The sequence below is a fragment of the Trachypithecus francoisi genome, unplaced genomic scaffold (assembly GCF_009764315.1).
Source record: "Trachypithecus francoisi isolate TF-2019V2 unplaced genomic scaffold, Tfra_2.0 Lachesis_group17, whole genome shotgun sequence".
Taxonomy (NCBI): Eukaryota; Metazoa; Chordata; class Mammalia; order Primates; family Cercopithecidae; genus Trachypithecus; species Trachypithecus francoisi.
In genome coordinates this window covers 98,846,274-98,857,666 of record NW_022681462.1, presented here as the reverse complement: position 1 = coordinate 98,857,666, position 11,393 = coordinate 98,846,274, and the positions used below count along the sequence as shown (strand labels likewise).

General features: G+C 48.9%; 1 non-coding gene across 1 annotated transcript; it reads right to left on the bottom strand.

Moving 5' to 3' along the window:
* Nucleotides 1-317: 317 nt before the first annotated feature.
* Nucleotides 318-456, bottom strand: LOC117063199. The gene has a single exon (XR_004428798.1). It is a non-coding gene; the product is annotated as a U4 spliceosomal RNA (small nuclear RNA).
* Nucleotides 457-11,393: the final 10,937 nt, after the last annotated feature.

The following is an 11,393-nucleotide window of genomic DNA, read 5'->3' as shown; positions in this document are numbered from 1 at the left end:
ATCCATCCATCCATCCATTCACCCACCCACCTATCCACCCATCCACCCATCTATCCATCCACCCACCTGTCACATAGCATAGCAAATACAACAAAGACTCATGTATGGTTCCTGCCCCTACACCCTCAACACTCACATCCTAGTGCGGGCTCCTACAACTAACGAATGCATAAGTTTTTAGCTCCCTGATGGGCATTTGTATTTGAAGTTGGGGGGGGGGAGCTGCACAAATGTGCACAACTTAATAGAGGTCTCTCTGGCACTGTGCCAAAGTGAAGCTGAGAAGCAGTTAAATTTTTGTTTTTTTGGTTGTTCAGCCTCTGTGGAGTCTCAAAAATTCTCGATGCCAACTATATTTCAAGTTGTCATGGCAAGCTATTGGGAAAAGTTTTCAATTAGCAATAATCATGCCTCAGGTAAACCTCATTGGCTGTGGTACCGCCACTGCTGAAAGCTGAGGAGTTATTTTTAAGCAAGGGCGCTGCCTTCCCAGCATGTCTTAAATTTCTCCAGGGTGAGTCAGATCACCCCTGTTCTTGGGGACCTCTTACACCGGCTACTGGTCACCAGGTCTGTTGGAGGTTAGTGACCTTAGCCCTGGAAGGGGAGGCTCAAAGTCACTGGTGAGCCTCAAAAGAGGCTGGCAGGGCTGCCTGCCCTGACCCATCTGCTACAGTTATAATGGGGAGTGTCCTTGGGTAATGAACTGCTATGTAGAGCTCATGATTAAGCACTAATTAACTATTAATGCACTGTGTCATAATTTTGCCTGACCCTTTCTATGCCAAAGAATTGTATCCCACAGTTCCATTTCTGACCCCACATTTTCTGATTTGTGGCCATGGTGGCCCCTTTTCAAGCTCACCTGTCTCTGCAGTGGCTGGATGGAGCACTGAGGGTACATGCACTACGAGGTCATTGTCCACTGGTAGCAGGTGGTATAGATGACGACTCATGGGTGTAACGTGTGTAAACAACAACAGATACACCAGCTGGGGTCAGCCACACCTGGAATTCTGGCTGTAATGCTGCTATGGTTTGGATATTTGTCTCCTGAAACCTCATGTTGAAATTTGATCCCCGATATTGGAGGTGGGGGCTTATGGGAGGTGTTTGCGTCATGGGGACAAATCCCTCATGAAAGTCTTGGTACTGTCCTTGTCCTTGTTATAATGAGTAGATTCTCACTCTATTAGTTCCCTCAAAAGCTGGTTGTTTAAAGAGCCTGGCACATCCCCCTCCTCTCTCTGGCTTTCCCTCTCCCCATGTGATCCTTACACATACCGGCTTCCCTTTGCCTTCTGCCATGAGTGGAAGCAGCCTGGAGCCCTCACCAGAGGCAGATGCTGGCACCACGCTTGTTGTATAGTCTGCAGAACCATGAGCCAAAGAAACCTCTTTTCTTTATAAGTTACCCAGTCTCAGGTATATCCTTTATGGCAATGCAAATGGACTAAGGCAAATGTACTCACCTTGGTGTTACCTCAATCATGTTACTTAACCCTTTGAACCCTTCTCATCCATACAGGAAGGAGAAGAGTAGCACCTGCCTCACATGTTTCACCAGAAAGAGGACCTCAGGCTCCAGTGATGGATCGGGACATGTCTTGTCCTGAGGTTTCCTTTGCTGTACTTCACTTGGGGCCATCTCAGGAACCTCCGAGACACCACTTGGAGGAAGCACTCAGCTCTGCCTCTGGCCTGCACCTGTCCTTGGGTTTATGGGTGGGGTCAGTTGTTGGGACTATTTTAGTTACAGGTTCCAGAAATCCATCTTCAAGCTGCAAAGGGGAATTCTTGTAAGGATTTGGGGGTATCTCCCAGAATCTGAGGGTAAGAACTGAGCTGGCTTTCAGGAGCGATGGGAACTCATGGTTCGGCTCTACCTGTGTCTCGTCCTGGCTCCTCTTTGTGAATCTGCATTTTTCTTTTCCTAGAGATGAGATTTTCCTCCTTCTCTGTCCATGTGGCATGACATATAGTCACAAATGCTCCCAAAATTTAGCTTTTCGTAATCCCAACGCTTTGGGAGGCTGAGGCGGGTGGATCAGCTGACTTCAGGAGTTCAAGACCAGCCTGGCCAACATGGTAAAACCCTGTCTCTACTAAAAACACAAAAAATTAACCAGGCATGGTGGCAGGCGCCTGTAGTCCCAGCTGCTCGGGAGGCTGAGGCAAGGGAATCACTTGAATCCGGGAGGTGGAGCTTGCAGTGAGCCAAGATCTTACCACTGCACTCCAGCCTGGGTGACTAGAGCAAAGCTCTGTCTCAAAAAAAAAGAAAAGAAAAGAAAAGAAATGCAGCTTCTCTACTCAAGTTATTAGTTAAGACTGAGCTGACATGTCTTGGTCCTAAGTTCCAGATGTCCAGCTGGGGCCAGGGGTCTGTGACTGGCACATCACCTGCAGCCACAGGTGGGGTCTGAGAGAGTGGCGTTTGCTGGCAACACGCAAACAGTGAGAAAGCCAGGCCAGCAGTCCTCAATGAGGTGGGGTGGTATTGGGACGAGCAGGGTCCCAGGAAAAGGGGTTGTGGAAACTGCTCTACCGCCACCTGCCTGGGGCTGCTCACTGAGAGGACACAGTTTCCTGGAGTGTCATCATTCCCCCATGATGGCTTCCAAGAGGCGGAGTGAGCATGCACTTAGGGCACGAGCAAGGCCAGCAACAACATTGAAAACATTTTTTTTTTCTGATAAAAATTGTTTGGGTTTTTTTTGAGATGGAGTTCTGTCACCCAGACTGGAGTGTATTTGCTAGATCCCAGTTCACTGCATCCTCTGCCTCCTGGGTTCAAGGGATCGTCTTGTCTCAGCCTCCCAAGTAGCTGGGACTACAGGTGCACACCACCATGCCCAGCTAATTTTTCTATATTCAGTAGAGACAGGGTTTTGCCATGTTGCCCCAGCTAGTCTCAAACTCCTGGCCTCAAGTGATCCTCCTGCCTCGGCCTCCCAAATGCTGAGATTACAGGCATGAACTACCGCACACAGCCAAAATTTGTTTTTAAAAATCAAAGTCATCATAAGAAAAAAGTTAGAAACCTTCTGGACTTTTCTTACACTTCTTATAAAGTTGATGATTGTTTTTATCTTGAATGATATTATCGGGTGCATTGGATTGCATAGTGTCCCCCCAAACTTCATGTTCTTCCCAGAAGCTCAGAGTATGACCTTATTTGGAAATAGGGTCATTGCAGATGTGATTAGTTAAGATGGAGTCATACTGGAGTAGAGCAGGCCCTAACTCCAAAGAAGATTGATGTCATATGAAGAGGAGAAGAGACGGAGACACCACACACAGGGAGAGAGCCACACAGGGAGGCAGAGACTGGAGGGAGGCACCTGCAAGCCAGGGAACGCCAGTGGCTGCTGATGACACCATAAGTTACGAAAGTCAGGAAGGGTCCTCCCCTGGAGCCTTCAGCAGGATCACAGGCCTGTTGATGTTTGTATGTCAGATTTCTAGCCTCCAGTGTGTGAGGGGACACGTTTGTGTTGTTCTAAGCCATTTAGTTTGTGGTTCTTCCTCACAGCAGCCACAGGGAATCTCCGTTGGGTTGGGGAGTTTTACGCTTTTCAATACTTGCAGCATAAAACACCCCAAAGTTCTTAGTTTATTCCTGGATAGAGGTGAACAGCACAGGCTCGGGAGTTATCTGTGTCTGAATAAAAACCTTATCTTTGCTATTTACTAGTTATATTGCCTTGGCAGTTAATGTAACCTCTTTGTGCCTCAGTTTCCACATCGGTAAAATGAGGTGAATAATCCTACTCAGGTAATGGAGGTGTAAATCAGCTACTGCATGCAAAGGCTTGACAAGGTGCCTGGCATGTGACAAGGCCTCAGTGTAAAACACTTGTTCTCATCACATCCCTCAGCAGGTCAGATGATGGCAGGGGTGGCCAGTCCAGGGACTGTGGGCTCCCTTTCTAGTTGGGCAGGCTGAGAGGGGTCATCTGCAGGGACCTAGCTTTGTCGGGGGCTGCCTGGGAACCGTGAACTTCCTGCAGGAAGAGCTCTTTTCCTGGGGCAGGCTGCTGTAGGAGGGGTCCTCTGGCACTGGGACAGGAACTGAAGCTGGTCTGGATCTGCTCAGGGACTCAGCAGAGCTGCAGCCCCGAGCCGCCCGGCTGCTGGTATAGTGGGGGACGTGTTTACCACCAGGCCCTTTGCCCCGTGATTCTCTGCCCGACGGAGGATTGACCCCAGTCCAAGCCTTGCCCTGTACTTATGACCATTTTAAACACATCTGCAGATGCTGTCATATTCAATAAAATATATCCTTGGAAAGGCAATGTGAAATTTATAGTGGCTTTTCATTCTTGCACATTTTCTTAATTACAGATACTAAAAGCCTAATCATGATCATGTGAGGCTTTGTAATAAAATGGTTTCATAAAATGTTGAGAAAGTGTTTGAAAAACGTTGGAAGCCTGTCCCACTGGAGGGTGACCCCTCCGCAATCCCGACAGGAGGTTGTGCAAGCTGGAGTCCACACCTGCTACAGGAACTCCTGCCTCCAGGGGAACCTGTCTACAGGCAGCTCTGATTTTCAGAAAGCTGACAGCTACGCTGCCTATGACCCTGCCTGTGACCCTGCCTTTAAGCCGGCGACTACGCTGCCTGCGACCCTGCCTTCCTGTCACTGCACCCCACGGTCCTGTTAATCCCTCCTGGAGCGCCTGAGAACAAGGGTCCCTCTTTTCCCCACCACAGTCCTCCCCATCCCCCACTTCTGCTGACTGCCATCTTCAAGGTCACTCCCTGGGCCACCTCATCAGGGCCTTTAGCCCAGTTGAGCCTCTTCTGCAGGCAGCACCATTGGCGCTGGTGGCTGCTCCGACTCTCGGCTCCCTGTGAGTGTCCTGCCTTTATTTTGCAGCAGAAGAGGAAAGGATCCAAGGAGAAAGCCAATAGGTGTCCTCACGAATCCAGAAACGTCTCTCCCTTCCCACCACCTTAGAGAAGTGGTGCCTCCCCCTGCTACTGCCATCCTCTTTCCTCCCCACACCCACTGTGGGAAGCAGCACAGTGCTATGGAAAGGCCTAGAACTGGGAATTAGGGCTCATTGGGTGTGCATTCCTTTTGTACCAGTCACTAGCTTTGCAACCCAGGCAACTTCCTTGACCTCTGCTTTCAGTTTCTTCATCCAAAAATGAGATTGGCAATTCCAACTCCCAGGGCTTTTATAAGGATTAGGTGCATGGTAGTTAGTAATATGGTACCATGGTACTTAGGTGCTTTGTAAATATTAGATAAGCCTCGACCTCCTGGGCTCAAGCAATCCTCCCACCTCAGCCTCCAGAGTAGCTGGGACTATAGGTGCACACCATCACACCCACCTAATTTTAAAATTTTTTATAGTGACAGGGTCTCGTTCAAGTGATCCTGCCACCTTGGCCTTCCAAAGTGTTGAGATTACAGGCATGAGCCAAAATTCTTGAACAGGGGCCACAAGATCATATTACAACTTCATAATATTTACTTGGAGAGAATTAAGCTGATAAGCGGATATAACAGGTGTCAAATTTATCTTTTCCCTGACCAGAGCACCTGAAGAAGAAAACAGTGATCCCAATCACCATGACTGAAGCAAATCCTATCCTCTGGTTCTGTCTTCACCTGGAGGCCTCTAGCATCCTTCGAAGGCGCTTCTCCACAATTCCTTCCAGAAGTCTCGGCAGATGCTTGCCTGTGCTTGGCCATGCTGGAGTGACCACGTGGATCATGTCCCGGCTCTTCTTCTAGGTGCTCAGGACCGCTGGGGGTGGGTGTGGGGAAGTGAGAAATTGGAGGTTGATGCATTACCTACGGATCCTTAATGAGTACCCCAAAACCTAGCAGCTTACAACAGCTTTATGATCTTACACAGTTTCTGAGGGTCGGAAGCCCAGCTTAGCTGGGTGCCCCTGGCTCGGGGCCTCCTGGGAGGCTGTAGTCAAGTTGTTGGATAGATCCGCATCTCTGAAATCCTGGAAGGCTGGAGGATCCATTTCTAAGATGGGGAACTCCCATGGCTCGTGGCTGGTGTCCTCAGTTCCAGGATGGCTATTGTCTGGGGCCCCCAGGGAACCCCCAGCCACCTCCAGACTCCATAGAGGTGTCTCCAGGGCAGTTGACTCCACACAGTAAGTGATTTGGGAGCGAGCAAGTGACAGTGCCACCAAAGCAGAAGCTGCAGTGTCCTTTATAACCTAACCTCAGAAGTGACATACCCTCACTGTGGCTGTATTTACTGAGTTGAGTCCACACTCCAGGAGCAGGCTGTGAGGGCCAGGAAATGGGATCCCTGGGCACCCTCCTGGAGCCTGGCTCCCACGGCTGCTAAGCATAGAATCCAAGCAGAGAGGCCTGGGCACTCTTAAGTGACGTTTCCCTCAGTCTGGGCAGCCCGAGGAGTTGTCGTCTACTCTGAGTCGGGGTGGGGGAGCCATCTGCTCCCAAGCTTTTCCCGGGGCAGTGCCAGATAATCCAGGCAACCCCCCTTTTCGATAAAGTTTTTCCTAGGAGCCATTACATTCCTCCTCTTTGATCTAGAAATCGCCCTACTGTTGCCCTTAACATGAGCTTTCCAAACCAACAATCTCAAATTAATAATCAGTACAGCTCTCGTACTAATTACCATTTTAGTCCTAGTCCTAGTCCTAGGTCCTTGGTTCGGAACTCCCACCTGGGGAGGCTCAGCCAGTGACCCAAAGGACCCGTCCTCATGTTAATCTGCGCACCCCCCCCCCCCCCAGTTTCAGGGGTTCCAGAAGGCAGAGTGTTCCTCCTATGACCCACAAGGCAAACCTCCTGTCATGGCATCAGGACCAGGCTACATAGTTTGGAAGGCCCAGTGCTAAATGAAATGTGTGGACCCTTGTTCAAAAATTATTAGGAATTTTGGCAGGGCTCAGTGGCTCAGGCCTGTAATCTCAGTGCTTTGGGAGGCTAAGGTGGGAGGATCACTTGAGTCCAGGAGTTTGAGGCCAGCCTGGGCAATGTAGTGAGTAAGACTCCATTTCTACAAAAAATTTAAAAATTAGCTGGGTGTGTTGGCATGCACTTGTAGTCCCAGCTACCTGGGAGGCTGAGAAGGGAGGGTGGCTTGAGCTGGGGAGGTGGAGGCTGCAGTGAGCCATGATTGCAACTCTGCACTCCAGCCTGGGCAACAGCAAGATCCCATCTCAAAAAAAAAAAAAAAAAAAAAAATGTTTTGGCCGGGCGCGGTGGCTCAAGCCTGTAATCCCAGCACTTTGGGAGGCCGAGACGGGCGGATCGCGAGGTCAGGAGATCGAGACCATCCTGGCTAACACGGCGAAACCCCGTCTCTACTAAAAAATACAAAAAACTAGCCGGGCGAGTTGGCGGGCGCCTGTAGTCCCAGCTACTGGGGAGGCTGAGGCAGGAGAATGGCGTAAACCCGGGAGGCGGAGCTTGCAGTGAGCTGAGATCCGGCCACTGCACTCCAGCCTGGGCGACAGAGTGAGACTCCGTGTCAAAAAAAAAAAAAAATGTTTTAACATGATGACAACATCAAACCAATTGCAGGAGCCTTGTAAGTGTGGGGCTCTGTGCAACTCTGCGGGTCACATGGCCATGAAGCTGGCCCTGCACAGCACAGCACGCAGCAGGTCTGTTGGAGTGAAAGGTGTCACAGTGGGTTTGCGTCTCTGTCCCAGGGCCTGGCACCGGGATGTACCCCCTTGGCCAAGGCTGCTCATGTCCCTAGCCCTGGTGAAGATGTGGCTGATGGTCACAGCATCTTCATAGACCCCTCCCCTACCCCCACAGAGTCAATTCACTTCACTTCAAGGGTCATGGGAGTCTGAAATGTTTATGAAGCTGCCTGTTAATTCTTACTTAGTTTTAAATGTGGCCCCTTATTCTACAACTCAGACAGAAGTCACATCAGGCTTGAGGATAAACCCTGCCTACTTAATTTCAATTCTCTCAGACTCCTCAGCGTTTTAGAAATATATTTTATGTATGTATGTATGTATGTATGGAGACAGGGTCTCACTTTGTTGTCAGCAGGAGTGCAGTGTGATCACAGCTCACTGCAACCTTGAATTCCTGGGCTTAAGTGATTCTCCTGCCTCAGGTTCCCAAAGTGCTGGGATTAAGGGCATGAGCCACTGTCTTTCAACATATAGTAGCCGGTTTATTTCATAATTGCTCTGTTTTGAATGTGTCCCCCAGAAGTTAGGGCTTTAGAAACCTAATTCCTTTGCCTTCTTGAATGGATAAATGGATTCATGAGGGCTTTACCTTTACAAATGGGTCAATGTCACTATCACAGGAGTAGTTTCATTATCACAGGAGTGATTTTGTTATAACATGGAGCTCTCTCTGGCTCTCTCACTCTTGTTCTCTCACCATGTCCCATGCTGGGATGCATCGTCATGCAGCACAAAGGCCCTCGCCAGAGGCTGGTGCCATGCTCTTGGACTTCTCAGCCTCCAGAACTGTGAGCTAAATAACCTTTCTGTAAAAAAATAAATTACCCAGTCTGTGATATTCTGTTATAGCAACAGAAAACAGATTAAGACAGTAATTCTATGTATTATTTTATTTGATTTGTTATTGGCAGTCACCAAACTACCAAAGGGGTTCATGGCACAAAAAGGATAAGACTGTCAGGAGCAGATGACCTGGCAAATGCAGATGTGGAAAAGGAATAGGTTTGGAGCAAATGCAAGGTTTAATCGCTCTTTCAGGGTTTTATGCTTCTTGCCTCTATTAATTTAGTAAATGGCTTTGTCACGGGTGTGTTATTGTTTGCTTTTCTTTGATGGCATCCCTCATGTCTGGGCTGAGCAGGTGACTAAGCACTTGGGACTTGATGGGCTGAAGATGGGACATCCCCAAGCTCTCTGTTCTTGGAGAAACAGCTACAGTGGGTTCCTTGAATATGTGTCAGGATCTAATTTTCCTAGGAGGAAAAAAAAACCTGTGAAACTATATATGCAAATGTGAAAGAACAGAAGGGAGGTTATCTCCCTTGGGCGTTCCTTTCTCCTCCTAGTCATTTGTTGAGCATTTACATGCATCGCCCCCATTTAATTCTCATAGAGCCTGGGAAGTAGTTTTCTATTCCTACTTAACAGAAGAGGAAACGTTATAAGAGATATTTCAAGACTTACTCCAGGTAAAGCTGTTTGCAAGTGACAGAGCTAGAACTTGGTGGTCTCAAAGCCTGTGTCACACTGTTCTCACTGCCTCTGTGCCCAGCCTATGCAGGGCAGGGAGAAGAACACCAGGGTGGCCTTAGGCAACTCATGGGTGTCTGGGGAATCAAACAAGGCAGCATATACCTGATGAAAGGAGCCTCAGAAATTCAAAGCAAGTGATTGCTTTCATCTAGGGTGGTCCAAGAAGTCTTTCTTGAGCTGGATCATAACAGATTCAGACATGGAGAGGTGGAGAGAAAGCTGTGGGGCTGATCGTGGGGGGCAGGGGCAGCAAGGGGATGGGTAAGGACAGATCAAAGGAGGTGCAGGGGATCAGTAAGAGAGGAGGCTGGTGGCCTGGGATGGATAAATGCAAGCCTGATTCCCAAGTTGAGCAGTTTATACTTATTTCAGCAGGATATTGGGGAGCCACCAAAGGTTCTTGAGAGGGGAAGTCATACAATAAAGCTTCACTTTAAGAAATGAATTGGGAGTTGGAAGATGGTTTAGGGGGTGGCAGGCCTGGAGACTGTGAAACTGGTTAGGAAGTTATTGCAACTGCTTGGGTGAGAAATGCTGAGGACCTGAAATAAGGTGATGGAGGGGAGACAGGAAGGTCAGCAGGAGCTGGATGCCTGATTGCATGGCAAGGCATGGGTGGCTGGCATGTGGACAAGAGAGAAGTCAAGGGAGGCTGAGAGGACCAACCATATGACTCTTAGCATTGGAGTGACCGTGGGGAGTTTTAGCCCATTCATCCTGCAGTTTCCCATAGGTCCTGCAAGGGAAGTCCAATTGGCCTGTGATAGAGACCTGTCTGGAGCCCAGGCTCTCCAAGCTGTCTCCTGGTTTCCAGGAGAGATCAGCCCTTGCCCCAGGCCTGCTACATTGGCTTTCGCTTTTCCCACAGTTTAGCCCCAGAAGTGGTGGGAGCAAAAGCTTTGACCACAAACTGGAGCCATGAAGCCTGTTGTGGTGGCATGAAATGAACGGCCTCAGACCTGCGGAAGTATCGCACCTGTTCATAGATGATCAAAGGAGCGGCAGGTGCATATTCTTCCTCTTTTGCAAATGGCCAATTGCCCTGAGTTTTCCATGAAAGAAGGGCCATGGAGAGTAATGGTGCAGCTCTCAGACTCTGGAGCCCAACTATTACAGGTGGGCCCAAATCCCAGCTCTGCCGGGTACTTGCTGTAAGACTTTGGGCAAGTTACTTAATCTCTCTGTCCATCAGTTGCTTCATCTGTAAAATGGGAATAATATTGATATGCCCCTCCACGGACTACGGAGGATAAGTGAGTTAAAACACATAATGCTAATCGTGCCTGGTATGTAGTTGGTGCTTAATAAATAAATGTTGAATGAATTCCTTTTTTAGAAAGAAACATCCCAAAGAGAAGAATCAGAGGTGATTTTTTTTTCCCTTTTGCATGTGAAATGGAAAAATCTAGATAAGAAAGGGCCTAGCTTTTTTCTGTCCACTTCACAATAGTCCACTTGAGTTGGGGGAGAGGAGAGTTACTGGAGGGAGTATGCTAAAAACTCATGAAAAATGATTTCCTTTCTCTGCTTGTTGAAATTCTGCCTTCAAGGCCCAGTTTAAGTGTCACCTCCTCAGAGGAGCCCTCCTTGGTTTCCACCCTTCCTCAGCCCTGTCAAACTCGTGGCTTCCTTCTCTATTCTCCCCAGTGTTCAGCACGTAGGTTGATGGTAGCACTCACTAATTCTGCTTTGTTTTACCTGTACTCAAGTTCATGGCTGTCTCCTCTCTATGGTGGAGCTTTGCGTTGGATGGGTCTGGGAAGTCCCACCTACAGCTGACAAGCTGGGCTGGGCTCCAGGCCATCACAGGTCCTCCAGCAGCAGCTCTCTCCACCCTGGCCTTGTTCCTTCAGACAAATGTGGCCAATGCGTTGAATTAGCAGCACTTTTAGGATCAAATCACAAAGCAACTCCTTCCTCTGTCCCGATTTAGTCAGTGGAATCACCTCTTCCCTGGCCACTGCTGCAAACTCAGGCAATCCTATAACTTTTCTGGTTGCTCTTAGTTAATAAAAACTGTCTCACTGCAGGAAGGTTAAATGTCCCGTCCAGAATTTGAGTTAAAATGAAGGCTTCTTGCCTCTGCCGTCCTGAGCTTGCTGCAGGTAGGAAGCCTGCAGCTGGGAAGGGGCTTAACTTTTCCCTCCTTCCTCACCCAGCTCACTGTCCACATGCTACTCAGACTTCCCGGC